This window comes from Phocoena sinus, chromosome 2, assembly GCF_008692025.1.
Source record: "Phocoena sinus isolate mPhoSin1 chromosome 2, mPhoSin1.pri, whole genome shotgun sequence".
NCBI lineage: Eukaryota > Metazoa > Chordata > Mammalia > Artiodactyla > Phocoenidae > Phocoena > Phocoena sinus.
This window is the reverse complement of record NC_045764.1, coordinates 2,307,137-2,334,788: the sequence shown is the minus strand read 5'-3', so window position 1 is coordinate 2,334,788 and position 27,652 is coordinate 2,307,137. Positions and strand designations below refer to the sequence as shown.

General features: G+C 45.6%; 1 protein-coding gene across 3 annotated transcripts in view; it reads right to left on the bottom strand.

The window, feature by feature from the left end:
* The window catches only part of SVIL (supervillin), a 245,350-nt gene extending 222,965 nt beyond the window's left edge, over nucleotides 1-22,385 (bottom strand). For 2 of the 3 annotated variants that reach the window (XM_032618914.1, XM_032618919.1), the window contains exon 1: nucleotides 21,315-21,478. The gene's annotated coding sequence lies outside the window, so the exon portion shown is untranslated. Of the gene's footprint in view, nucleotides 1-21,314; nucleotides 21,479-22,265 lie in introns of those variants that run through there. The other variant, XM_032618924.1, reaches the window with a different exon arrangement.
* Between the last annotated feature and the right edge of the window lie 5,267 nt (nucleotides 22,386-27,652).

The window sequence follows — 27,652 nt, the reverse complement described above, 5'->3', positions numbered from 1 at the left end:
TGTCCCAGCTTACCCTTCCCCCTCCCCGTGTCCTCAAGTCCATTCTCTATGTCTGTGTCTTTATGAATATTAAATTTTAAATTGCAAAGGTAACCAACAGAGAAATTCATGTAGCGATAAAACTAAGACGTTGTGCATGCTGTGTGCGCATGTGTGGGCTCCATCCATCACAGCCGGCAGTGTCAACAGATGAAACTCAAAGCAGATACATCAAAGAGAGCTGAGCAATATGTTGCTAGTTATAGAAATAATAACCACTACAGGAGCCATCAAAAATGTGTTGCCTCTGGAGAATAAGACTCCTGTTTTTTCATTATTAGTGCTTCACAACCATCTGACTTTTTTGTAATCATGTTCATGAATCACTTTGAGGTTAGGGCAAGCACTGGCAAACATTTTCTGTAAATAACCAGATGGTAAATATTTTAGGCATCGTGAGCCGTACGGTTCTCCGGAAACTACACAACTCTGCCACTGTGGTGCCAATAGACATTTGTAAATGAGTGACTGTGTTCCAATAAAACTTTATTTATACAAACATGTGGCAAGACCAATATGGGCTGCAGGGTGTAGTCTGCAGACCTCTGATCTAGTCCAGTGTTCCCCAGACTATGTACTACAGGATGCTCCGATATATTTAAGGATCTTCCTCCACAGAGAGGGCAGGGAGAGGCTCCATGTTCACAGAGCTTAGAAAATGGTGCGTTAAACGTTGCTAAGCAGTCATCTTTACCCCAGGACTTGAGCTTCTAATATGCCTATGAGCCTGAATACCCAACCCGGAAGCACACAGTCTGAAGCACACACCAGGTCTCCAGTTTTTCTGAAGACACTGGAAAAACATCAAAGGCCACAGTGTTCTGTTAAATGGTCTGGGAAACAGTGTCATAACCAAATTCCTACCCTATAAAGATGAGTAAATAAGACTCAGAGTGGCACATTACTTCCTCAAGGCTACTGGCTCGGTGGTGTCAGAAGTGGGACTGGGAGCCAGCACAGGGCGCCTGCCACCACCCCACAGGGCGTCTGCTCAGATGCCCATGGAACCAACCAGCGCAGAGCTAACGACATCTCTATCCTGAGCAACTCTAGGGGACACACTTCAAAAGAATGTCACTATGTTGATGCCACGGTAATACTTACACTTCAAGAAGTTGAAAACTATGGGCTTAGATTTTATTATTTTCTTTAGAAGCGTCATGAGGTGAGCTGAAGTGATCAGGCTCAACCAGTGTGAGTCTGTTTCCTCATCTCTAATATGGGGGTGGGAAGAGGAGTAGGAAAAAGAAAAAACAAGGAAGAAGAATAAAATAATCTTTTTTCTCAACTTTTTAATGATTCGAGGTCATACTATTCAGCGGTACTAAGTGTACTTCGTATCTTACGATGTAAGTCACAAATAGCTGTTGATTAAGCTCTATATGACCCAACAGCAACACAAAGCACAGAACATTGCTTAGGAGATAAAAGAAAGTTGAGGATCAGAGACAAATGAAAAGGGCTTGGGAAACCTAAGGTATCATCACTCATTTTTTGTGAAGATAGTACTAAAAAATGAAACAAAGCAACACAGTCCCACACATGGAAATGTTCAGGATACAAACTGAAACAAAAACAGGTGGTCTGGGCAAGGTGGGATTAAACAGAAATTGGGTATACCACTGTGAAAGTATCATCCTGGTTCCTAAGGTGGTTTCTGAATTTTAGAATGTTTTTCAAGATCGTTCTTTTCTTTTCATTCAAAGCCCAACCATTCCATTTTATTCACGTCTTTCAGGTGTCATTTCATTGTCTGTGATTGTAAATGCAGATGGAGTTCTGAAAACACTCTTAGCCACCTGAACTACAGGGCAGCTCTCGCCTAACACCCTCATTAATGGTGTGGAAATGAAGCCTGCTCCTTCCAGAACCATGGAAACACTGCCTCTGCTGACAGAATGTCCATCCAACCAAGTTCGGGTGAGATGGAGCCAGAGGTCAACGGTCAGTAGCCCGGGGGAGAGGAAGAACAGTAGCAGTTGACCTACAAACCTTGCTTGACCTTGTCCCAAGGTCACAACCCACAAACTGTCCCTGAGGTCGGATCTTCCCCCCCGAGACTTGTCCTAATGGCCTCCCAGTTGGAAGCTGGCCAACCCCTGAGCCATGGTCACTAGATCCCCCTGAGGCATGGTCACCAGATTCTTCAGAGACCACATACTGTAAGACTTCCTCTGTTAAACTCCTAAATCCCTGGGTGAGGTGGGACCAGACAAGGAGGAAGCAGCTGCAGAACAAGAAAGTGAGGCCCCTTCGGGGTGCTGGTATGAGGTCCCCAGATTCCAATGCAAATAAGCCCCTGACCAGCCCTGCCCAATGCAAGAACCATGGCCACACAAGCCTACTTGAAATGTGGTGGATACAACAGAGGAACCAAATGATACATTTTAATTAATTTTAATTGGTTTTATCTATTTTTAAAAACTGAAACGGTGTAAAATATTTTTCCATGAAACACCAGTATATTACTTTGGTAGGACTCCATTTCTCTTTAAACGCTGTATTGCCTAAGATGGTGTTGATGTACTGCAGTGCCTGAATCTTCACCGATCTACTTCGTGCGAACAAGATGAGTCCATTTAAATGGTTTCATTTCTACACACTGCTGAACCCTGTAATGTGTTTGTTGGAATATTTTACGCCAATAGCACAGGTGACAGTAATAATTAGGTAAATCCTAATTGGTAGCTAAATCAAAATACTTGTTTTAATTAAAATATTTAATTTAGTTATTCTTCTAATTTATAAAATAAATATGGTCAAACTTTCAAATTTAAAACAAAGTCTTTGCACTGACACAAAATCAAGTGGAGATATAAAAGCTAGTACTATGATCACACAGTAAAGGATAAAAGGAACTAAACAAAGTAAGTAAAAAATGTGATTATCAAAGACAATTGTGGGAACCCTCCTGCACTGTTGGTGGGAATGTAAACTGGTGCAGCCACTATGGACTATGGAGAACGGAATGGAGGTTCCTTAAAAAACTAAAAATAGAGTTACCGAATGATCCTGCAATTCCACTCCTGGGCATATATCTGGAGAAAACTCTAATTCAAAAAGATACATGCACCTCTATGTTCATAGCAGCACTATTCACAATAGCCAAGACATGGAAGCACCCTAAGTGCCCATCACCAGATGAATGGATAAAGAAGATGTGGTACATATATACAATGGAATACTACTCAGCCACAAAGAGAATGAAATAATGCCACTTGCAGCAACATGGATGGACCTAGAGATTATCATACTAAGTGAAGTAAGTCAGAAGAGAAAGACAAATACCATATGACATCACTTATACGTGGAGTCTCAAATATGACACAAATGAAAAGAAACAGACTCACAGATACAGAAAACAAATTTATGGCTACCCAAGGGGAAAAGGGGGGAGGGATAAGTTAGGAGTATGGGATTAACAGATACACACTACTATATATAAAATAGATAAATACAAGGTCCTACTGTATAGCACAGAGAACTATATTCAGTATCTTGTAACAACAACCTATAATGGAAAAGAACCTGAAAAAGAGTATATATATATATATATATATATATATATATATATATATATATATGGCTGAATCACTTTGCTGTGCACCAGAAACTAACACAGCGCTGTAAATCAACTATATTTCAATTAAAAAATAAAGACAATTGCAATTTGCTGTGGCAGAGCAAACTGAAAAAGCTGTTTACTACATTTAGAAAAGCAAAGATAATAAAGCAGACAATATTAAGAGACAGTTTCAGCAAGGGCAGTGCATCTGATGCTCAGTCTCCTTCCAACAGTCACAAAGGAAACAGCCAAAATCACAATTAAATGACCAAGAAAAAATTTTAAATGATTTTTAGCAAAACTTGAGCTTGTAACTACGGCCAGCTATAAGACATCTTAGATTCTTGAATAAAAACAAAGAAGCATTTTTAGATGGAGAGATATGTAATGTAAAATACATTATTATTTAGTTATGGCAATGTTGTTCAAATATTATGAGAAGATAGAAAAGATACTGTTGAAAGAGTAAAGGACTTTCAATTAGCAACCAACAATTGCCCATAGAAAACACGCCATTTCTAGCAATACCAGGACAAATAAATTCAAAATTCGAAAAATCACAAGAATTTTCTTCAGCTTTAGATGAACTATGCAATATCAGAGACATTGCCCAATTAGTACTTTGAGTACGTTTTGTCTCAAAAGACTTCCAAATTCATGAAGAAATGTTGTCAATTCGTAGACTAAGAAAACTGAACTCATGGTGAAGGTACTTTTGAACCTTGTACATCTGCCAAAGAAGGATTTCGGCTAGATATGAAAACAAAAGGTTTCTATCATGATAGACAGTACTGCTGCTATGTTGGGTCAAAAATCAAGACTTAGTAGACTTTTCTAACAAGAGACTGGCATTTCTCCTACTGCTTCAGTCTACTGTATGATGATAACTTTTAGTTGACTTTCTAAAGCACAGCCTACGAAAACCATCATGGATATTGTTGTTAAAATTGTTCAGTATAGACACATAAATGCTATGAATCACCACCAGTTTAAAGAACTGCTGGAAGAAATACATGACAATGAATTTAATGATTATGTGTTCTTTGCCAGTGATCTTTGGTTGAGTCATGGAACAGTTTTACAAAGATTCACTGTATACTTAAGCAATTCAAGATTTTCTGTAAACAAATAAGAGATTAAAAAATTGCTGTGTGGTTTATGTTTTCTCACAGACATTACACTGCATATGAACAAGCTAAATTTAAAGCTCCAAGGAAAGGAAAAGGTTATTTATGACCTAGCTAGAAAGTGTGAGAAGTTATATCAAAATTGATACTTTTCATAAATGAAAAATAATGGTTTTATGCATTTTCATAACTTAGACAATATGCAGAAGATGTGATTGAAATAAAAAGCTTTGTATGAATTGCCTACAATCTACAAGAAAAATTTGAAGAAGACTTTATTGAGATTGATAAATTTAGAGTTGGTTTTTAATTTTTATAATATCCCTTTGAATTTGATGTTAGTAATTCTGAGTTGGCATGAGAGTTACCAAATTCACATAACTTGAACAGACTTTAAAATTGACAAGCTTTTAGTTTCAAAAAATCAAATCAATTCTTCTAAAAAGATGAACCAGTTTTGTTAACTGAATGGCAAATATTAAAGGAAAAGTATTTTTGACACTTGATTCAGTTATTGGAAAACTTAAGTATGTTTGAAACTTGGTTACACAAATCTACTTTTTCAACTACAAATCTCATGAAATCTAAAAACAGACCCAAGTATTTCAGATGTAGTACCTGAATTTAGCTATGCTATAATCCTAACATATACACCAAATTTCAAGACTTAGTACAATAAAATAAAGAAGTCTCATTAACATTTTTATACTGTTTACATGTAGCAATGGTAACATTTTGGGGAGATTTAAAGAGTTAAAGAAAATATATTATTAAAATTAATTTCACCTGTTTCTTTTTAATTTTTTCAATGTGACTATCAGAAAAATTTTAAATTATATATGTGGCTCACATTATATTCTACTGAATAGCTGGAGATGCTGGCCACTCAAAGTAGTCTTTTCCCAGAAGCATCAATATCATCTGAAAGTTTCTTAGAAATGCAGACTTTTAGGTCCCAGCTGAAACCTACTGAACAGAATCTGAATTTTATTGAAAATCCCTTGTTTGGCCAATATGAAATAATAGGAAACAGATTTAAGCCTTTGCCTGAGACAAGCAAAAACAAATAACCACATCCCCACCCCTACAAAAAGACAGAGGGTGGGGGGAAAGGAAAAGAAACCAGACAAAATATATGAAATAATGGTTTTCAGGAGACAAGACTTCAGGAAGCAAATGAGGTGAGCCTATGAGTATCCCAGCTTATTGCCTTAAGAGATTTCCTGGCCAAGACACAGAGAAAGAGAATCCAAGAAGAGCCCAGGAGATTCCCTGAGTGGAGGATACAGAACTGAGAGTCTAGGAAGACCAAGGCAGCTAGAGTCTGTAGGAAAGAGCAGAGAGCTGCACAGAAAGAAAACTCCAGATATCTGCAAAAGTCACTCTTGAGTATTCAGCAGAATACCGATCACTGCATGTGTGTGGGCAAACTATCCGTGGCTGGGAAACAAATATGGATGGATTAGACGTATCACTGTCTGGTGCTCACACGGGGCCAAAAATAGTACCTATTTCCACCAGACAGATTAGAAAACCTCATAAATCAGCAGCGTTAAGTACTCAGGAAGATCTTGCCTCTTTAGTGTGAAATATTAGCCCTAGACTGAGCACTGCTCCAGTCCCACCTAACAAGCCTCAGAAGCAAGATACAAAAGAATTGCTTGTCCCCAACTAATTTAGCTATGGTCCAAAAAGAAGCTCCAGAATATTTATAGTGATACAAAAATATCCAGAACCCAAGAAGATAAAAATAACAATAACAATGTCTGGCATCCAATTAAAAAAAAAAATGCTAGGCATGCAAAGAAGCAAGAAAATCCAACCCATGCGGGGAAATATCAAACAATTGAAACTGACCCAGAATTAAGACAGATGTTAGAATTTTCAGGCGAGGACACAGATTCAAGATTTCAAATAGTGACATGAATTTATAAAACACATGAAATTTATAGAGATGAAATCTACAACATGTGAGATGAAAAATACACTGGATAAGACTAATGGTAGAATAGACATTGCAGAAGAAAAGATTAGTGAACTTGAAGACAGCAATAGAAACATCTGAAATGAGAAAAGAAAAAGAGAGTTTAAAAAAAAATTAACAGAGCATGAATGAGCTGTAGAGATAGCTCAGGCATTCTGATATACATGAAATTCAAGCCCTCATGGCAGAGGAGGGGTAGAAAAAATATTTGAAGAAATAATGACTGAAAATATTCCAAATCTAAGAAAAATATAAGCCCAAAAAAACAAGGAGCTCAACTAACCCCAAGTATAAGAAATAAATACCAAGGCACATCATAAATTGCTCAAAACCAGTGATTAAAAAAAAAAAATCTTAAAAGCAATCAGGTGAAAAAGAACACATCATAGAGGAAGAAAGATAACGATGACAGCCGATTTTATGTCAAAAACAATGTAAGTGACAAGACAGTGAAGCAACATCTTTAAAGAACTGAAAGGAAAAAACTGTCAATCTAGAATTCTACACCCTGCAAAAATATATTCCAAAAATGAAGGCAAATAAGGACATTATCAAATATATAAAAGTAGAAAGAACTCATTAGCAGCACTCCTGCGTAACAAAAAATGTTAAAGGAAGGCCTTTTAAGCAGAAGGAAAATAATACCAGGTAGAAATATGGATATACACAAAGGAATGAAGAACACTGGAAATGGCAATTACCTAAGTAAATAGATGACTTTTTTTCTTATTATTTAAATCTTTTTAAAAGAGAAGTGACTTCTAAAACAAAAATAATAATTTATGTGGAGTTAATTACACATATAAAAGTAAAGTGTATGACAACAATACAAGGGCCAAGATGGAAGTACACTATTGAAAGGTTCTTATAATATAGGAAAAGTAGTATAACATCCCTTAAGTGTAGATGATTAAAGATGTATACTGTACACCTTAAAGCAACTACTAAAATAACTAAGCAAAGAGATAGAGCTAATAATCCATCAAAGGAGTGAAAATGGAATCGTAAAAAATTCTCAAGTAATCCAAAAGAAAGCAGAAAAACAGGAAGAGAGAATAAAGGATAGGATAAATTTTGTTTAAAAAAAAGGCAAGATTACAGACTCCAAACTAATGATATCAGTAATTACATTAAATGTAAATGGTCTAAAACACCAATTAAAAGACAGATATTGTCAAATTGGAAAAATAAAAGCAAGATCCAAACCCCATACTACCTACAAGAAATGCACTTTAATATAAAGACACAAATAGGTTTGAAGGAAAAGGATGGACAAAGATATACCATGCTAACAGACAAAGGATATTTCAGAGCAAAGATTAGCATCTGGTATAAAGAAAGTCACTTCATAATGAAAAATGTCCATTTCATCAAGAGGACTTAACAATCCTAAATATCTATTCAACAAACACATGGAGCAAACACTGACAGAACTTCAAGAAGAAAGGCCAATTCAAAAGAACAGTCACATATGTCAATACTGTTCTCTCAATATTTAATAGGACAAGTAGACAGAAAATCAGTAAATGTAGAAGATTTGAACAAGATCCCCAGGCGATCTGTATGCACATTAAGGTCTAAGAGGCACCGCTCTACCTAATCATAATGGATAGACAGTCCATATTCAGTCAACTTCTAGCCAATTTTTCTTTTAGCTTCTTACTGGTATCATCATAACTGGCACAGGCATACCTCATGTTATTGCATGCTGCTTTATTGCACTTGATAGATGCTGTGTTCTTTACAAACTGATATCGACGCAAGTGGCAACCTTAACATCAATCAAGTCTATTGGTGCTACTTTTCCAACAGCATTTGCTTACTTCATGTCTCTGTGTCACATTTTGGTAATTCTTGCAATATTTCAAACTTTTTCATTATTATATTTGTTTGGTGATCAGTGATCTTTTTTTTTTTTTTTTTTTTTTTTGCGGTACGCGGGCCTCTCACTGTCGCGACCTCTCCGCTGCGGAGCACAGGCTCCGGACGTGCACGCCCAGCGGCCACGGCCCACGGGCCCAGCCGCTCCGCGGCACGTGGGATCCTCCCGGACGGGGGCACGAACCCGCGTCCCCCGCATCGGCAGGCAGACTCCCAACCACTGCGCCACCAGGGAAGCCTGATCAGTGATCTTTTGATGTTACTACTACAACTTGCTGAAGGCTCAGGTGATGGTTAGCATTTTTTAGCAAGAAAGTGTTTTTTAATTAAACCATGTACATTGTTTTTTTAGATATAATGCTATTACACACCTAACAGACTACAGTATATTGTAAACAAAACTTTTATACGCACTGGGAAAACAAAAAGTTCATGTTACTCGCTTTATTGTGGTACTTGCTTTACGGCACAGGTCTGGAACAAAACCTGCAATATCTCCGAGGAATGCCTGTATACTTCTGTCTGGCTTCCAGGCTAACCAGGAGTTAGAGGAGAAGGTAACTTTAGGAAAGCTAATCTTAAAGAATAAATCACAGAACTTAGAGAGTAGAGTTGAAAGAATCTGGATTTACTCACCTATAGACCTAGAAATAACACCAGCTCCACCACTTAGATTTAAGTTTCTTGAGACTTAAGGTACTCATCTGTGGGACTATGTTAAGAGCTACCATGAAGTAATGTATAGACAATGCCTAGCACACAGCCTACCCCAGAATGCATGATCAGTAAACATTAATTCCTTTCCCACCAGCATGGACTAGTCAGTAAACACTCCTGGTACAGAGATTAGCTTTCCAGCTCATCTGCTGGAATAATCTCAGTAAGGATGGGGAAGGTCAAGATCTTCAACAGCAAAGCATGCCAGTATCTCTATTCTGATCACTGGATATCCTGACACACCGCTGAACTCAGCCAATACTTTTCCTTCTAACCCTCAAGGAAGAGGTTTACTTTATTTATAGTGGTCACTGACATTCTTCTAACTGCTGTTACCTTCCAACTCATAATGGATTAAGAGTGAAAGGAAGAAACTGAACAGCTTTATAACAAGGTTTTAAACTGTGGGAAATATAATTAAAAATATTGATATTTTAAGTATCTTTAAAAATCCCAATGGAAAATATCACTTGTTATTGACCTAATCAAATCAAGAGTGAAAAAACAGGGCTAAGAGACGACATGGAATCCAGGCCAGACCCTAGTACCTGCTTCCTTTATTATATGAGTAGCACATTTTTCTTTGTGACCCTTAATTTCCTCATCTAGAAAAGAAAGATAGACAAGCCCAGTTCATCCTATAGAGTGCAAAAAGAATTTAAATGAGATGCATGTGAAACTATTAAAAAAATACTTAAGTTCAAGGTATTATTATTTTCAATGATCATGGTCATTGATTGTTCCTATTAATATGGAAAATCAAGAGGTAACTGGGGGGTACAAACTGTCAAGTATCAAGCCACTATTCTTCTTTTTAGATTTATGCACTCAATATTGTGTCAGCAAGCATAAGTTTTTATAAAGCTCAAAAATTTCCCAAATTACTACTGAAGAGATTTCTCTGCAAGTAACAGGAAGTGCAGTAAGAAGAAAAAAAAAGTTTGAGTAATTTTTCTAAGACTATATTACATAAAGCCCAAGAAATCAAGAAATTTTGGCTTAACACAAGCCCAAACTTTCACCCAGACCCATTAGAAAGTTAAGAAACACTGGCAACATCACATCTCAGTAAAGCTACAGAAAGAAAGAAAGGAAAGAAAGAAGCAGGGGAGGGAGGAAGGAAGAAAGAGAGAAAGAAAAAAGAAGAAAGAAAGAAAGAAAACAGTGGCAACGGCAGTTGGAGAATGCACACATGAAAACACAGCAAAACAAAAACAAAAAACAGTGCTTTCACTATGTTGGACACAGATCTGGGACAATCAACGTCTTCAGCAACAAGCAGACAAATACTTGAATCATATTCTCTAAACCCAATGTGGACTTAAGAGCACTAAAAACTCCGATCCTACTTTGGTAGCTTTATTCTTAAACTTTTACGTTAGCATTGTGCTGTCTTTCCGGAATCTCCCATCACTCGTGTGCCGTTCAGTACAGTGTCTGCCATTTACTTATTATTGGCGTAGCCCACCGGAAGCTCAATGTACCTTGGAGTCAGAAGACCTAGGTTTAAATTAAATCTCTATCCTGTCACCCGCTAGATAAGTGATTCTGACCGGTGCTTCAAGCGGTGGTTATGATTAAGTGACATCAGCAGTGTGAAAGTACCCTGCACGGAGAAGTGCTCCCACATGTATAAGCTTAAATAAGCATCTCCTAAGTTCAAACGGTGATGATTCATGCGAGACGTGTTCGTAGCACTTTAACTGAAACTTCCAGTATTCACTAACGAGAAGGCATTACTCTTAGAAAGAGCTGTTTGTCCTACCAGACTATGAATGATACTTTAGGGAATAATTAATAATAGTAATAATAAGAGGAACCCATCTTGAGAAAAAATATCTGAAGAGTCTTTTCATCTTTTAAATTGTCTCCACTCTCCTATCTATACAGAAACTAAAAAAAAAATATTAAATCCACAGGCATCCTCATTATTTTTTCTTTTTTTGCGGTACGCGGGCCTCTCACTGCTGTGGCCTCTCCCGCTGCGGAGCACAGGCTCCGGACGCGCAGGCTCCGCGGCCGTGGCTCACGGGCCCAGCCGCTCCGCGACATGTGGGATCTTCCCGGACCGGGGCACGAACCCGTGTCCCCTGCATCGGCAGGTGGACTCTCAACCACTGTGCCACCAGGGAAGCCCTAAGGTTTATGTTTGTTTGTTTGTTTCCCAAGAAGCCTAGACATTAGCGATGGAACTAATTTGTTCATGGCAAAAAATAAAGTGGTTTCACTGCCTGATGTTTCCTTCCAACACCGGGAGAACCAAGTATAGAAAAAAAATGCCACATGACGAAAGCTTTTAGTTTTCTTAAGAAGTGATGAAGTTTTTTTAAAAAAAAAGACACACACAGATGTTGGGTTTACATAAATAATCAACTGAAACATTTTTCTACTATATAATTTTCTTGTCGAGCATATAATATGCTTTTCTTTTTCCTGGAAATTCAATGTCAGAACTGTATGACGATGACTGTTTTCCAACAGATAACTGGATAATTCTGGGGTCAGAATAAGAATATAAACATATATATACACACACACACACACACACACATATCTACACATCACATATATCTTACTTAAAAGTCTTACGTCAGATTCATTCTTAGGTATGGGAAGGAAACAGTTTAACATTGCTTGAAATAAGTTCCTTATACTTGAGGTCACGGTCTATCAGTTTTTCTAGGAATGTAGGTTCTTAGCCTTATTCTTAGAGCTTTTGGACTTAAAATGCAACAGATTAAAAATCGCAGCTCTTCAAAAAAGAAAGCATGTTTACCTCCAAATTTTCAAGCATGGAATTTTCCCCTCATGGCACAGAGTTCGGGAACAGAGGACTGTCTTCCCACTTACAGTCGTATTAAGAGCCACATCTGAAAACGGACATACAGACACACCCTGAAGCAGACCATCCTCGTCCAAGTTTCTTCTTGAGCCCCAGAGTGATCCATCCTGAAAGGCCACCCTGGGTCCCCACAAACTCCCTCTGAGAGAAAGCTGGTCCAGCTTCCCTTTCAAGCCTCTCTTTTTCTCCAAGAATCATAGGTTTCAACAACCTGCCTGGCCACAGTATTCTTAAAATCACAACTGGGATTTACCAGAAATACAGACGCTTGATCCTTGAAAGCCACCGAAGATAAGAGCAGTGCCGTCTACACCACGCTGGGTGTGAAGATGAGACTTGAGGGCTCACACACAGATATGCTTCTGATGGTGGGAAGTCCCTCTTCCCTTCAACAGGCCTGAAATAGAAGCACTTTCCTCCCCCAGACACGGCTGAGAACAGCAAGGCGGACACCAGAGGCTGCTGGCTGCGACACACAGCACCACAAAAAGAGGCAGAGTGCTGGGGAGTACAGTCCCTCCCGGGTGACAATGAGCCTGGCAGCCAGTTTCTGCAAAGCCTGGCAGAGGGAAAAGGAAGCCTCTTTAGAAATACAGTTAGCAAAACACTGAGTATAAAGGACACTCTGAGAAAATGCACAATTGCAGACTCAGAGTCACTGTCTCGACCAGTACATCCTTTACGGGACAGTGGAGGAAGTCTAGACCCCCACTGGACATCCTGTAACCGCATGGCTCTCCAGGCTTTCTTCTTCCTTCGTTACATGCAGCGGTGCAGATGGAAGGAAAAGTAAACCTACAAGACATTGACCCGGTGTCTCCTTGACTGCATAAAGTTTATGACTTGGGATCTGAATTCAAACCCAGACCTGACTACTTACTGTCTTCTCTCATTTGAGGTACTTAACCTATCAAGGCTTCAGCTCAGAGATGGTGCCGATTAAAAGACGCCCAGCACGTCAAGCCTGATGCATAGAGCCCGAGGCACGGTCCCAGCCGATCCTCGATGCTGCATCACCACGCCCACCACTGCATCCTATGTGCCCCGTCACACCTGGAATGTACTTCCATCTCACCTACAACACGTTCCCGTGGTGGCAAAGCCATCTCCGACTGTAAGCCCCATGAGGGCAGGATTCGCTCTGTATTCTCAATGCCAAGCCCGCACACACGTGGTTAACAGACGTTTGCTGACCAAACCAATGAATGAATCAACAGTCTGATCACTTTCATGTCTTGTTTTCTATATAATCCCAATTTAAAAAACCTTTCCCCAGGTGTTGTTATAGACAGATTACTAGATTACGTGAACTGAACCTGATGCCCACATCAAGATTCTGCTGGATGCCGATTACAGAACATTTGCTGAAACAAAGATCCCTTGGTCTGGGTGAGTCTACAGGAACATAAGCTCCTATTCCGATGCTCTAAGCAGACTCCCCTATCTACCAGGGCAGAAAAATGGGCTCCCTTTTAATTGGGAAGGTCTAGAAGCAAACTCCATTTTGGCACAGGTAAGCATCCTTTCCCTTTGTTTTACAGAATTTAAAAAAAAAAAAAAAAAAGGAGAGCAAGGTGCAAGGGCTCCAGGGCTCATGGGGAACACCACCTAGCAGGGGCTGCACCCCAGACGCTCTCCCTGCAGCCCTGGCTCAAGGTATCCTTCCCCACTGCTTCCCAACAGCCAACCTGTTCTATCCTGACCCTGAGGATACCCCTCCATGTTAGTAGCTTTGGAGAGAAAAATAAAGAGTCCCAAATCAGGGTGAATCCGTGAAGGATCTCCCCAGACCTCCTCTCCAGCATATTTTCATGGACGAGGGATCACCGCTAGGAAATACCCCCATTAGCCTCTGGAACAGCACAGACTTGAGATGACCAATCATTCAGAACTTACACACAAGCCAGACTGGCCACACAGTACAAACTCAACTTCCTTTCAAGATCTTTCAGAAATATAATTTGAAGGGGTGGGGGGAGGCGGGGGAAAGCAAGCGTTAATTCTGCTCTGTGTATGTACAATTTCCATTTGCAAGGAAGAGGTTATCCAAAAACAAGCTCATGTTTCAGTGACCTTCACGGCACTGCCACGTGAAAGGAGAGCCAAAATAAATCTCAAAGCCGTTACCCCCAAAGTTCAACCCTTTGAAATGCCCTGACTTGACCAGTTTCAAGACTGGTGTTTCCAAGTTTCAATTCCAAGAACCCCGTTTTTTTTTTTTTTTTTTTACATCTAAATAAAAACTGTGATAGCGTATATAATGTATGTCACGATTATACCCAATGCAGGTGATAGCCAAACAGGATTGGCTTGGGACAAAGACAGAAGGGCCTGCAAAATGTGGGTTTGAAAAAATAAAGGAGAAAGAATCTACTTCTCAGGAAGCACAGTCAAAGAAGGGGAGGAAGGACTGTCTATTTGAAAGGGACTAAGAAAGTAAATCTTAACAGTGCTCAGCACAAGAAAAAAAATGTGTCACTATGTGTGGTGACGGATGTTACCTAGACTTACTGAGATCATTTCGTGATACATACAAGTACTGAATCATTAGGTTGTAGGACTGAAGCTAGTATGTCAATTACATCTCAGTAAAAAGAATTAAAAGGGTTAAAAAGGGGTGGGGTCGGGGAGGGGAGGCGGGACAGGAACAAAGCCACGTACACACTGGAGGCCTGGGGAAGCGCACACACAAAGGGGCAGCAGGGAGCCCAGAGGAGGGGCTGCAACAGGGCCGCAGAATCAGCGGGAGGAAAAGCCGACAGGAGTCAGCAGCAAGGACAGCAAGGGGGAAAGTGACCCCGTGTCAAAGGGCAGGCTGGCTAGTGGGGGGAAGCAATTAAACACCAATGACAGATGGAGATAAGGGCATCCGAGGCAAGGCATCCCTAAGACACCTGACACCGAGACTGCGCGGCAACAGACCAGCAGCAGAGGAGGGGCAGGCCTCAAAGAGGAAACACAGGGTCCCGAAGGAGCGGAATGCTGCCTAAGTTTGGGGGTGCTGTTGGAGGCATATGGGGAGCAAAACCGTGGCTGCACGGGGCACCCGGGGGAGGCCTGGGCCCGGGAGGGGCCTCACGGCTGCACCCCCAAAGCGCGTCGGCTTCTTCCTCCTGCAGGGAAGTGGCTGCTGCTTCCAGCCTCTAAGCGGCACGAATCTGAAGGCGTTACCTGGTCCCCACGACCACGGGAGCCAGCTCACTTCCCAACGGCCCCCTGTGAAAAGGAGGACGCAGTAACTCGGACCATCCGTGAACATCTGACATCCAGCAAGAACTGTGTAGCGTCCAGAGCATCAGACGGGGAGAAATACTTCGATGCAGTTAACATGAAGTCTCCTTCTGGAAGGAGCTGAGCCGGCTGGAGAAGGACAACAGGTCCAGTTACCACGCTGGGCCTCTGCGTGTCTGCAGGTGTGTGTGCGCACAGGTGTGCACGTGTGTGATGGGAAGGAGGGATGAACAGTGTCAGAAAGCTGGATGGACCTAGAGATCATCCATCAGACTGAGTGACGTAAGTCAGACACAGACAAATATACGCTATCACTTAAGTGCGGAATCGAAAAACATGGTATCAACGTACTTATTTACGAAACAGACTCACAGACATAGAAAACAAACTTACGGTTACCGAAGGGGAAGGGGAGGAGGGATAAGTTAGGAATTTGGGGTGAACAGATATACACTGCTATAGATAAAACAGATAACCAGCAAGGACCTACTGTAGAGCACAGGGAACTCTACTCAACATCTTGTAATAACCTATAATGGAAAATAAGCTGAAAAACAACAGATTTATACCTATCTATATCTGTATCTATATAGAGGTATATATAAAACTAAACCACGCTGCTGTACTCCTGAAACTAACACAACACTGTAAATCAACTACAGTTCAATTAAAAAAATAAAGGGGGGAAAAAAAAAGAAAGCTGGCAGCTGTGCTCGAAAGCCAGGACTCGAAAACAGAACACGATGAATAAACAATTATAACGTGCAGAGAAGTGTAATAAGGAAGAGGTCATCCCAGGGAAAGAACCCAGTGAGGACCGGTGCAATCGGCACAAGTACAACGAAGTCTCCAGAAGGAGAGGACTAATCCTCTAGTTTTGAGCAGGCTGACCCTTCCAAGACTTGGCCAGTGAGGGCGCTGAGTTCTGAGGCAGGACCTTGTGATTCCAGTCCTATAGCCCAGGCAGGGTTCTCAACGGCAGGCAGAGCCTGTTTCCCCTTCTGTACAATACACCCCACCCACTCCCGCCCCCGGTCATCAGCCCTGAGAACCAGAGTTCCCGAGAGTCTCAAAAGAAAACGGCAGCTAAACCAACCGAAGGCCGAAACGTGGTCAAAAATCTAAGATTCCTAAGCAAGAGGGATGGAGTAAAAGATATGCGAATGTGTCCATGGCGCCCAGAAGGGGATTAAAGGGCTTAGAATTGTGGGTCTAACCCAGCAACTCTGGGTCTCTGGGTGAGCTGAAGCCACAGCCGTTTCCAGCACAAGAGCCCCTAAGAGTGAGACGAGCATCGCTGTCTGAGGCTTTTGCTCGTGTCCAAGTGATCGGGGTTTACTTTATAACCTCGTCTAGAACAAAGGAATTGAAGCTGACTCAGTCCCTGTAAGGGGCTGGATTTACGCTTATAGCTGCTAGAGGCCATTCTTTCACAGGAATTAGGAGGCAAGATGCTTTCGAGGGCTGGGCAGGAGTCAGGGGCCAGGGGGGCGCAGGTGGAGACAGGTGTGTCTACACGCACAGGCAAGGCCTCCTCTTGTTAGTACACGTACTCAACATTTGATCAACCTTATAATGCTTCTGTCTTCCTGTACCCAGACACTCCTCCTCGGCTTTATTTGAGCAGACGTGGTGACAACAGCGATGGGATTACACAGAGAGCTGCCTGAAGAGGCACCTTCACACGAAAAAGATGCTGCCTCTATTACAGCCCTCATATAGTGCTTGTTTATGTCTGCTGTTTCTGAGCTGTGAGTCCATCCAGGGCTGGGCCCAAGCCCTTGTTCACCTTCAGGCCTGCTGCCATGTGAACGGTCAACCTAAGATCTGCTGAAGTAAACCACCCAGCCGAATCATCTCAGGTAAGTAACAGCAACAGCTTCTCGGAAACTCCAGTTTCCTCACGGATAAGGTAAGGGGTGTGGGCAAAGCACCTCCCGGCTCTAACAAATGCAAAATACCCTAATCTTCTGAAAACAAAAGAGCACTGTCTGGACACACACTGTAACTTTTACACATTTCGGGCAACAGAAAAATGTATATGATTAACCTTGATGGATACGGCAATTAAAAAAAACACACATTTAGTTTTAATATGAGACCCGTTCCTTTGTTAGTCAATGAAATAGAAAAGCAACCTAGGTTTTAAGTAGGGAAAAACTATATACACATTGGTCATCCTGAAAAAAACTGTATTTGGAACAAAATGTTAATTCTGACACTTCCTTTTAAACCTTCTCCCCTGAGAGGCTCTATCTGAAATAACATTGACGTAACAGAAACAAACAAGACTCTTTACGATGGCTACAGTTTAACAAAGGCATCTGCGGACTGTTACCTTCCTTGGGGACTCTGCTCAAAAGCAGAGAACGGAGGCACAGTTGTCCCAGCAGCTGGCAAGTTCTCTCCCATATGCGGAGAAGTTGTGGAACAGCTGGGGAATGCAAGATGCTTTTGAACACGCTGCTATGTGATCCAAAATAACGCTGTCTGTTCATCTTCCCGACAATGGTAGCGACAGCCCAGCGCAGGTCTGGCGCATGCCCTACAGCTGCTTCTTTCTTCCGCCCTGGAAACTCAACAAGTAGCTACAAATGAAGCGAGATGCACAAAAGGGGAGAAACCCTGCTGCTAACCCTTTATGTGCCGTCCCCTGCTCACACCAGCAGATCGTTCTGCCACGTGGGAGAAAGCTGCATTTCGAACCCAAACGGAAAATCTATGTTTAGCTTTCAAGGGCAAGCCCTCCCTGGACTCCATGCCATGCCCATCTTGGTGACAACTTTCACGATCGGGTGGCCTTTAATAACATGATAAGGTCTCCAGTGCTTTCGCCCTGGGTGATTATTTAAAAGATAAATGCAAAATCGAGGACTAGGAAATGGCAACGTTCAGGGGTCTTTCATCAACAACTCGACGCAGTATATTTTAAAACAACTATTTCTCCACTTGTTGCTAAACTGAAAAGCCTCCGAGATCTTTTAACATGAGATAGCTATCCTGGCTGTTAGCTGGCTGCGCAGCTTAACTGGACGTAACCAGACCTCTTTATGTCACCTTCCGAATGTTAGTTTGGCAATTTGCAGATCATACACAGGTCACCATATTTGAGCAGACTCTCCTCCCTCCTTCTGTCCATTTCGTGGCTCATCTTTAAACAGACTCCAGGCAATCTTCTGCTTTCCAAGTAATGGTCCCACTTGCCAAGGTCGGGCCAGCAGTTTTCACGGACGCAGACGTTCTCTTTAGTGTTGTCAATGGCTAGTGAACGAACAAAGAGAAGACCTGCTTCCTTTTCTCCAGCTTGTCTGGTTTTGAGCTTGCTTTTTTAAGTCCTGTCGTCGTGGCTATTAGGATACTGGCTTCGAATTTACAGGAAAGAGAAATGGCTGGAGGGCTGGCCGCAAAATTACACAGTGGTATAACACTAGGAGGAAAGCCCGGTGGTTCCGGAGCCCCTTGTAAATTCCTTGGGCAACGAGACAAAGTTTTCCATCACGACCACCCCGCCTCCCAACACACACGGACACACGGCACTTGCTGACAAGAAGGAGGAATCGCTAAGTGCGTCACACCTTGCTGTATGAACCAAGAAGATGAAGTTCAACTGTCAACTATTTTGCCTCTCTAGACGAGGGAAGGGAAGAAAGAAAGAGTCTGTTCTTAAACATCATTATTAGTTAACGCTCGTTGGGCGGCTGCTACCTCCTAGGCTCTGCGCTACTAAGTACCTTGTATGAATGACCAAGTTTAAGCCTTGCAGCCCGAAACCAGGTGGTGCTGTGACTATTCCTGCCCCGAAAGAGGAAAGTGAAGCTCAGAGAAGCTGAGCAACTTGCCCAACGCTACAGACCTATAAACGGTGGAGGCGGCACTCGAAGCCTGCCCTTAATCATCGTGCCTCACTGTCTCCACAACTGGCCCCGCGCTAGGACATTCTGAGTCAGAACTGTCGTTCCAGGGTTTCAAACAACATCTTTCTTTAAGGCAATACGCTTTCAGTACATTCAAGACAACACCACCGCCCCATATTATAAACTTGAGCTCAATAATGTCTAAAGATGTGGAGATGATCTCAGATGTCTGAAAGGAATTTTAGAGTTAAGGAAGGCTGGCTGCATTTCCAAGGCATTTCAAATACACATTCAGCGTGGTGGCAAAGTCACAGAGCTTAGACAGGGTAGGCACTGTGGCTCCTTTCTGCGGGGAAGGCCCACAGAGCTCCTAGCTACGTAGAGCTCCTGACCCCAGGCCCACCTGCCTAATGAGACACCACACAAAGCAAAGGACAGCTGTTTCTGACTCTCTCTGGGGCTGTCAGATAATTCTAAGCGGTTTACTTGTCTTCATTATACCTTAACCTTTAAACTAAGAGTTGGGGGACTTCCCTGGTGGCCTAGTGGCTAGGATTCTGGGCTTTCACTGCCGTGGCCCAGGTTCAATCCCTGGTTGGAAAACTGAGATGCCACAAGCTGGGCAGCACGGCCAAAATAAATAAATAACTAAAAAGAAATAAACTAAGAGTTGGTTTAGCTGAGGCCTTGAGCCACAGAAAAGTCAGCCACAGGTGGAAGGTCAATCTAACCCTAATAACGAACATGATCAAACCGAACCTGGGCTTACAGCCTGCACCCTGACTCTTCAATCAGCAGAACCCATAACAACTTTTCAGGAACGTCCTTTGGCATAAAACTGGGGTGAGGAAACATTACCCTTTGGGGCAGGACAGACTCTTGGGCCCAGAAACCTCTTTAAGCCTGTTTCCCCACCTGTGAAATAGAAATCACCGCTCTGGAGGAGGCTGAGAGGTTTCAAAGCGAATGGTGAAGCGCTTTCCCAAGTGGACACAAGATTCTCTCAACAGAAGGCCTTTCCCTACTTCAGAAGGGAGTGGCGGCAGATAAGATAAGAAAACGTGAATTCTATCCACGGATTACCGCGGGATCAGGTTTCACACCAGACCAGAGCGCCCCAGGTTTCTCTTGGGCAGCACCTCCTCTGGGTCCGGCTCCCGGGAAATGTCTGTCGCGCAGGGGAGATGGTGCCCCTGCCATTCCAATGACAGACTCGTGCCTAAGTCTGGGGCTTGCATAACCTCGGGGGAGGGGGAGGAGGAGGGGGGGAAGACAGGAGCTCTCTCCTTTCTCGCCGCCGTCCTCTCCCCTTCTGCGGAAATTCCAATGGCAACAAACTGTCAAGGCTGCACCGGAGCTGTACTGACGAGGCCAGGAGCGCTTAACCCCGCACCCGACCCAGACTGCGGCCTGGACTGGAGTCGCCGGGCCCCTAACTCACAGGAATGCAACCACCGCCTTCTGGAAGTCCCCTCTGGGCGCCCGGGGCCGCCGCTGTCACCCCAGGACTAAGCCCCTCCCTTCCGGGAGCCCGCGGGGAGGGGCGTGGCCCGGCGGGCCGGCTGGGCGCGCGGCGCTGGCACCGTGCGCCCGCGGGGGCCCTGCGGCGGCCCGACCCTGGGGCCCGGGCGGTGGGGAGGGCAGGCTGGCAGTGTCGCGGTTCTACGCACACGCGTGTCGCTCCCCGGGCCGCCCCTCCCCCGCCCCTCCTGCCCGCCTAACCGGCCGCCCCGCTAACTTCCCGAAACTCCGCGGAGGGAAATCCTGAGACAGCCGGTACCTCCGGACGGCGCGCGCCGGCGACGGAAGTGGGTGGGAACGGCGGCCGCGCCGCGCCTTTGTTGCTGCGCCGGGACCCCGCGGGCCCACGGGAGCGCCCCATCGCGGCGTCCCGGGGATCGGTCGCCCCTCCCAGCTCGCCGACCCCGGCAGGACCGCCCGGAGCCCGAGCCTAACTGACCCCTCCTCCGGCCCCCGGAGGAGGGCGCGCCACGGCGCGTCCTAGTGTCTGCCAGCCGGAGCCCGGCGAGGCCGATGCCCGCCCTCGGCCACCGCGCGAAGGGACGCTCCTCACCTTCTTTCCGAGCTTTCCCCAGGCCTCCGGGGGCACAATCGCCGCTCCCCGCCCCACAGCAGCTGGGCAGCCCCGACTCTCGACAGCGCCACGGCCACTCCCTGACTCCCTGCACAGAGTGAGGACCGGGTCCCCCTCCCGGGAGGATTCACCACTCCTCACCTGGAGCCTCGCTCGAGTCCCCTCCCCTCCGCCGGTCCGCGCGACGACCGGGAGCGGGCGCCCTCTGCCGGGCCTCCCGGCCGGAGCTCCCCAGGCCGGAGTGGGTCGGGAACATGGAGCCCGGCCGAGCGCGGGGACCCCCGCGGCCACCCCTCGGGAGCAGGGGCCATTGCGCCGGGACCGTCCCGGGCCGCCAAGCCCGGGCTGGGCCCGACCTCGGGCCAAGAGGACCAGAGCTGTCCCTGAACCCCGGGGCCACTGCGCGCCCGGAGTCACCACCCCACTCGCGGGCCGGCCGGTCCAGCCCTGCCCCCGGGAGGCGTCCCCAGGAACCCGCCATCAATCGCGTGCGCACGGAAAATCAGTTTAAAAGCCCCGGAAAGTCAGTTTCACTGTGTGAAAACAAAGTTTGGGTCCTCATTCCCAGTAGCCCTCTTCCGCCCGAATTAAAGGGACGGAGGGGAGGGCAGAGGCCTGTCACACCCCCCGGGTCCTAGGACTTGGAAGACGCTTGGGGCGAGCTTCAGGGACAGTCGCAGCCCGGGTGGAGCCCAAGGTCGGCCGGCGCGTTGCCCCCCAGCCGGGGGGTGTGGCTGGCCCATGACTCGCTCTTTCGCCCGTAAACACACTTCCAGCAGGTGAGCCTACCCGCCCCCGCCTCTGCCCTGCGCCAGGTCCTGGGTGCAAGTGTGGAGGGGGACCAGCGGGAGCCGAGAGGACACCCAGGCGCGATGGGCCGCGTCCCCCGCCGAGCGCGTCCACGCGCGCGCCCCGCCTCCCCGCACTCACCTAGCCCGCGGGCTCGCCCACCTGCTGGCCGGCAGCCGGCGCACAGCTCCCCGCGGCGACGACGGTGGCGGGGGACGCACGCTGGTCCCTGCGCGAGCTGGCTGTCGGCGAGGGATCCGGGAGAGTCTGTCCGGCGCCCCGGCGCCGCAGCTGCCCGAGCAGACAAGTTGCGAGGCGGCTCAGGGCCGAGCGGGCGCCTCCGTCCCCGAGTGCGGGCGCGCGAGTCCCGGCGCAGCGGGCGGGCGCCGGGTAGTAGTTGTAGGGCCCCCGGGTGTCGGCCGCCTGGCGTTCTGAGTGGCTCGGACCGCGAGCCAGGCTGGAGGGGCCGGCGCGACCCACCCCCTCGGCACGCGCACGCGCCGGCCCGGGGACGCGCACGCGCGCGCGCCCTGCGGCTCCGGGGCCCCGGGGCTCGCCGCGCTACCCGCGCTACCCGCGCTGCCCGCGCTCCAGTCCCGCGTGTTGCCCGAGGGGTGCCGCTGACCTTAGAGACCCCGAGCGGGCGCCCTGAGTGTCCAGCAGATGCAGGGATAAAACCGTCCGACGTGTGCGAAGGTTGTAGCCACAGGCGCTCCGGGCCAGTTGTCAAGGAGACCGTCCTGGCCCCGCGGCTCACAACTGTGAAAAAGTCACGTCACCCTCCGACCTGGCCGTCTTGACGGGGGACCAACCCCTCTCTCCGTGGTTCTCACACTTCACGCTTTCGCGGATCAGAATCGCCCGCCCACCTGAGGCTAGTCTCGACACAGAGTGCTAGCTCCTCCCCACTTTCTCATTCTTTACATCTGCCAGGTGAGGCCCAGGCAGCTGTGCAGACTTCACAGCTGAGGTGCGTGAAGTACCTGGTAATCGGCAAAGCAGTGGCTAAATCTAAACTTGCGAAATCCACCCGTGCTACTTGTCTGTTTCACTAGCAGGTGTTCCCATTTAATCTCCCTCCAATCCCTGCTTCTTCTCCTCTGAGTGTTAAGACTTACTTTCCTGCTAGGAGGCAGCAAGCTTAGGCATGGCAGCCCCCATGGGAGGAGAGAAAGGTGAGCGAGTCAGCTTCCTAGGGCCGCCATCACAAACTACCAGACGCTGCGGCCTCGACCACAGAAGCTTCTAGAAGCTTCTTTTCTCACGGATCTGGAGGCTGGAAGTCCAAGATGGAGGCGTCCGTCAGGAGGGTTGGTTTCTTCCAAGGCCTCTCCCTCCTTGCCTCGCGGGTGGCTGCCTTCTCTGTCTTGGCCTGGTCTTTCCTCTCCAGGTGTCTGTCTGTGTCTAATGTTCTCTTTTAAAGACACCAGTCATACTGGATGACAGCCCACCCATAAGCCCTCATTTTAACTCAGTTACCTCTTTACAGACCCTCTCTCCAAATACAGGCATATTCTGAGGTACTAAGAGTTAGTGCTTCAACAGATGAACTCGGTGGGGGGGGGGGGGGGGGGGGGGGGGCGGGGCAGGGCCTGGGGACACAGCTCAACCCATAACAAACAGGGAGCGCCACTGCCCCGAAGGTCCTGGAACAAAATTTGAGCGTCAGCCTTCCCTCCTCCCTACTTATCCCTGTACCCTCCCCGTAGGCTGGCCTGTGTGTGGACTGACGCACACTGAAAGGCTGAGATTCAAAGCTGGAAGGACTGAAAATCCAGTAAGGAAACGGCCCTCTTAGCTCAGGGTCCTGGGAAATACGATCAGGACAACACTGCAGTGTGTGAAATGGATACTGGAGAATGTATCAGCAATTTGGAACCCTGACCCAGCAGATATTTCAGAACCAGCCCATTACAGTTTGTTAATGCCTAAGTACAGAGTCACCCTTACCTTCATCCTGCCTTTGTCGGAGCTTTGCCATCTCCAGAAGCCTCCTGAACGAGGGACTGTGTTGAATAAACGCAGTAAAGACGCTTCCCTCCTCCTAGCTCCCTGGGAGAACGCTGGTGGCATCGAAGCTAAGAAAGGCAGGTGGAAGCAAAGACAAGGGCGATTTGCACGGATCCCAGGCTCACCAGACCCAGCTGATCTTCAGCAAGTCAGTAATAACCCTGAATCTGGGGCCTTCCCAGAGCCTCGTTCCCAATCCTCTGCTGGTCCCAGCTTTGCTTTGTGGCTTCATCTAACACCAGGCTAGACCGCTCCCCAATCTCCAAATCCAAGAGGCTATTGGATCGGCTTGGGCACTCCAAAGTCGGTGTGTCCATCATTGAACCCTTTCCCCAGACTTTGTCTCCCCGCCTGCACCCTCGATCTGAGTGGATGGCCCAGACGCACATCCGAGACAGGACCTGCTTCAAGCCACCCGCTACTGTGTCCTTGATGCCTCACAGAGGCCTCCCCGCTTACCCATTCCCACCACCGTTGCCCCAGCCAAGGCCCTTCGTACAGTTCCTCCTCTGGTTTTCGACACCGGCCCCCCAAATAGACCCGCTGCCCCAGCCTGCCTCTTGGCCAGCATCACCCACGCTGCTCCTTTAGGGATCTTTCAAAGCCAGAAACCTCGTTACCCTGTGCCCTTCTTAAAACCTCTCGGTGCATTTCCTTTATGTTTCGGGAGAAAATTCAAGCGCCTTTGCTCCCCTCCTCTGGAGGCTCATCTCTGACCATTTCCCACCTGTGTCCTTCGCTGGCGCGATAGAGACCACACACAATGCCTGCAGACTCGAGGGGGCTCCTGCCCTCAGAGCACAAACCCCTAGGACTCTCTTGGTCTAAGGAGACGGTGTCACTCCTCTTCCAGCGTCCTCCAGAGAGCCTGCAGGTCTAGGAAGCCCACCCACTCCTTCCTGAATTGGGGGGGGGGGTCCCCACAGCACCCCAGGTGCATCTTGGTCGTAGCAGTTAGAACATTGGCCGTGATTCCTGGATCACCCTTCTGCGTCCTCTGTTAAACCAAGAGGTCCTGGACAACAGGATCCTCATCCATTTTTGTAAGCCGAAGTCTAGGCTGCACTGAACGCTCAAAAAAAAAAAAGTTTGCTTTAAGGAATGAATTAATGCTTAGAAATTCAGAGGATTTAGTCAAATGTGGCATCTGTTAGCAAGTCCCTTATTTGGAGCAAGCCTCACTTTTTCTGACAATACTCGTGAACACTCTCCCTTAAGTCACTTCCTGTTTGAATTATAGGTTCATCCTTTAGAATCTCTAATTAACTTCTATGCTTCCTAAATACCCAGGGTGCCTCGGGGCTTTTCAAGCTGCTGGTCACGAAATCAGTTTTATGGGTAGAGATGAGCATTTTTTTTTTAATGAAACAGAATTAGAATTAAACACATGCATCCTGCCTAGTAAGAGTTAGTATTGTTTTCATAAAACTTTTGTTAACTATAATTCCGAATGGTGTGTGTGTGTGTGTGTGTGTGTGTGTGTGTGTGTGTATGGTATGTGTGTGTGTACAAGGTTGCTGTGTCGTCCAACTTATCCCTTCCTGTGGGTAATGGTTAAAAGCTGGGGCAACGCTATCTTACAGAGGGCTGGAGTTGTGCTCTCACCAGATGACATATTTTTAGAGACGCTGGAAAGGGGGGTCATTAAGCAGAGAACATTTTCTGGAAAGAAATTCTGAGCCAGACTTTTAATCAAGGAATTGGCCAAGTGGAGAGCAAAACACAGGACTCCCTCTGGCACACAGTAGGTGCCCCATAAGTGCTTTGATTGCCTGGTCTATTCATGGAGATGTGTGCGGGAAGTTCTCTTGGCTGGAATCTGTCAAGGAGTAATACGAAATGAGATCAGTGACATGGAGCAGAGGAAGGAGGCCTGGGTTGCGGCCAGACCTTGCCCTGAGGTTTCATGAACAGGAGGTGAAGTGACATGGGATTTCCTAAGCCAGCTTCCATCACAAATGTTCCAAGATCAAACGTTATGAAGCAAACCTTTGCTGAAATAAAAATACCACTTTCCCTGGGTTAGAGCGGGAGATGTAAGTGCTCAAGGCAATGAATTCAGATGAGAAGCTGTATTTTCTCATCTCTGATCGTCAACTCGTCTGGAAAGCCTGTGGAGAGAAGGGCCTAAATGAGACAGGATTATGAAATGAGGAGAAGTAACAGGTGACCCTTATAAAACTATAACCTTGAGAGATCTGCCAAGTATTTCCATCCATATTAGACGCCTTTAACTGAGAAACCGAGACCCAGCCCACAACTATTCAGAAGGCAAGGTCCTCACTCCCTAAAGTTTAGAATCTGCAAAAGAAGGTTGCCGTGTAAATAAAGAACACATATTATTGCTACTATGTCTTTTCATTGCTTAAGTCGTTCTGATTTGGGCAGATGAGAAGAATAAAAACTTGGACCAGGGGGATAGAGATAAGATTTTGGGAGGGTTGTTAACTTAAAAAAAAAAAAAGTTAGACTTTTTTATTTTATTGCGGTAACACTGGTTTATAACATTATATAAGGTTCATGAACCCAACATTCCATTTCAATTTCAATATACCTTACAACATGCTCACCACCAAAAATTTAGTTTCCATCCATCACCGTACAGCTGATCCCCTTTACCTATTTCACTCTTCCTCTTACCCCTTCCCTTCTGTTCTCTGTATCTACATGTTTGTTTTTGTTTGGTTCGTCCACTTACTGTGTTTGTTTTTTATATTCCACATATGAGTGAAATCATACAGTATTTAGACAAGATTTTTAAAAAGGGAAACAAATAGGGTGGACCAGAGATAGCCAAAATTGTAATGAAAAAGAAATTCTAGAAGACAATTTCTCTGTTCTCTTGCTTCTAAGTAGAAATATACTTGGCCGTGAATATTACAGAATTATATTTTAAATTTGAAAGATGGACAAAATCTGAAAGAAATCAGACTGTCACAAGCATGAGTTTTAATAAAACTTTAAAATGGGTTCCAGATTCTTCTTTCAGCTTTTGAAAACACACACACACAACAGGATGGGTTGGCCAAAAAAATGTGGTTTGAAAAAATTCCTGGGGACTGAAATATTCTTTGATATTATTTATAACACTAGCCATGTCTCAACCATCTAAACTACCTAGATGGGTGTTAGTTGAATTTTCCCCCCTAAACACAGAGAAGATTCTTTGACCATATCTCACCCTTCACTCCCAATTTTGTGTAATTTTACAAGTAATAAACCCTTCTTTAATATCTTGAAAATTAGCAGTAGTTTGGGTACCAACAGGAGTATATAAATGAAGGTACTGATAAAAATTGAAAATATAGGTGGGACAGAACTAACTTAGCAGAAGTTTCTCATCTCCTTCAAAGGACCTGCTGAAAGAGGCTATGTAGTTACTTCCTTGATGCTGCTGTCTCTTTTGGAACTGCCAACTTTTTTTGGCTATTCAAATTGGTGGTAAACCTTCATTCTTTTTTTTGCTGTACGCGGGCCTCTCACTGTTGTGGCCTCTCCCGTTGCGGAGCACAGGCTCT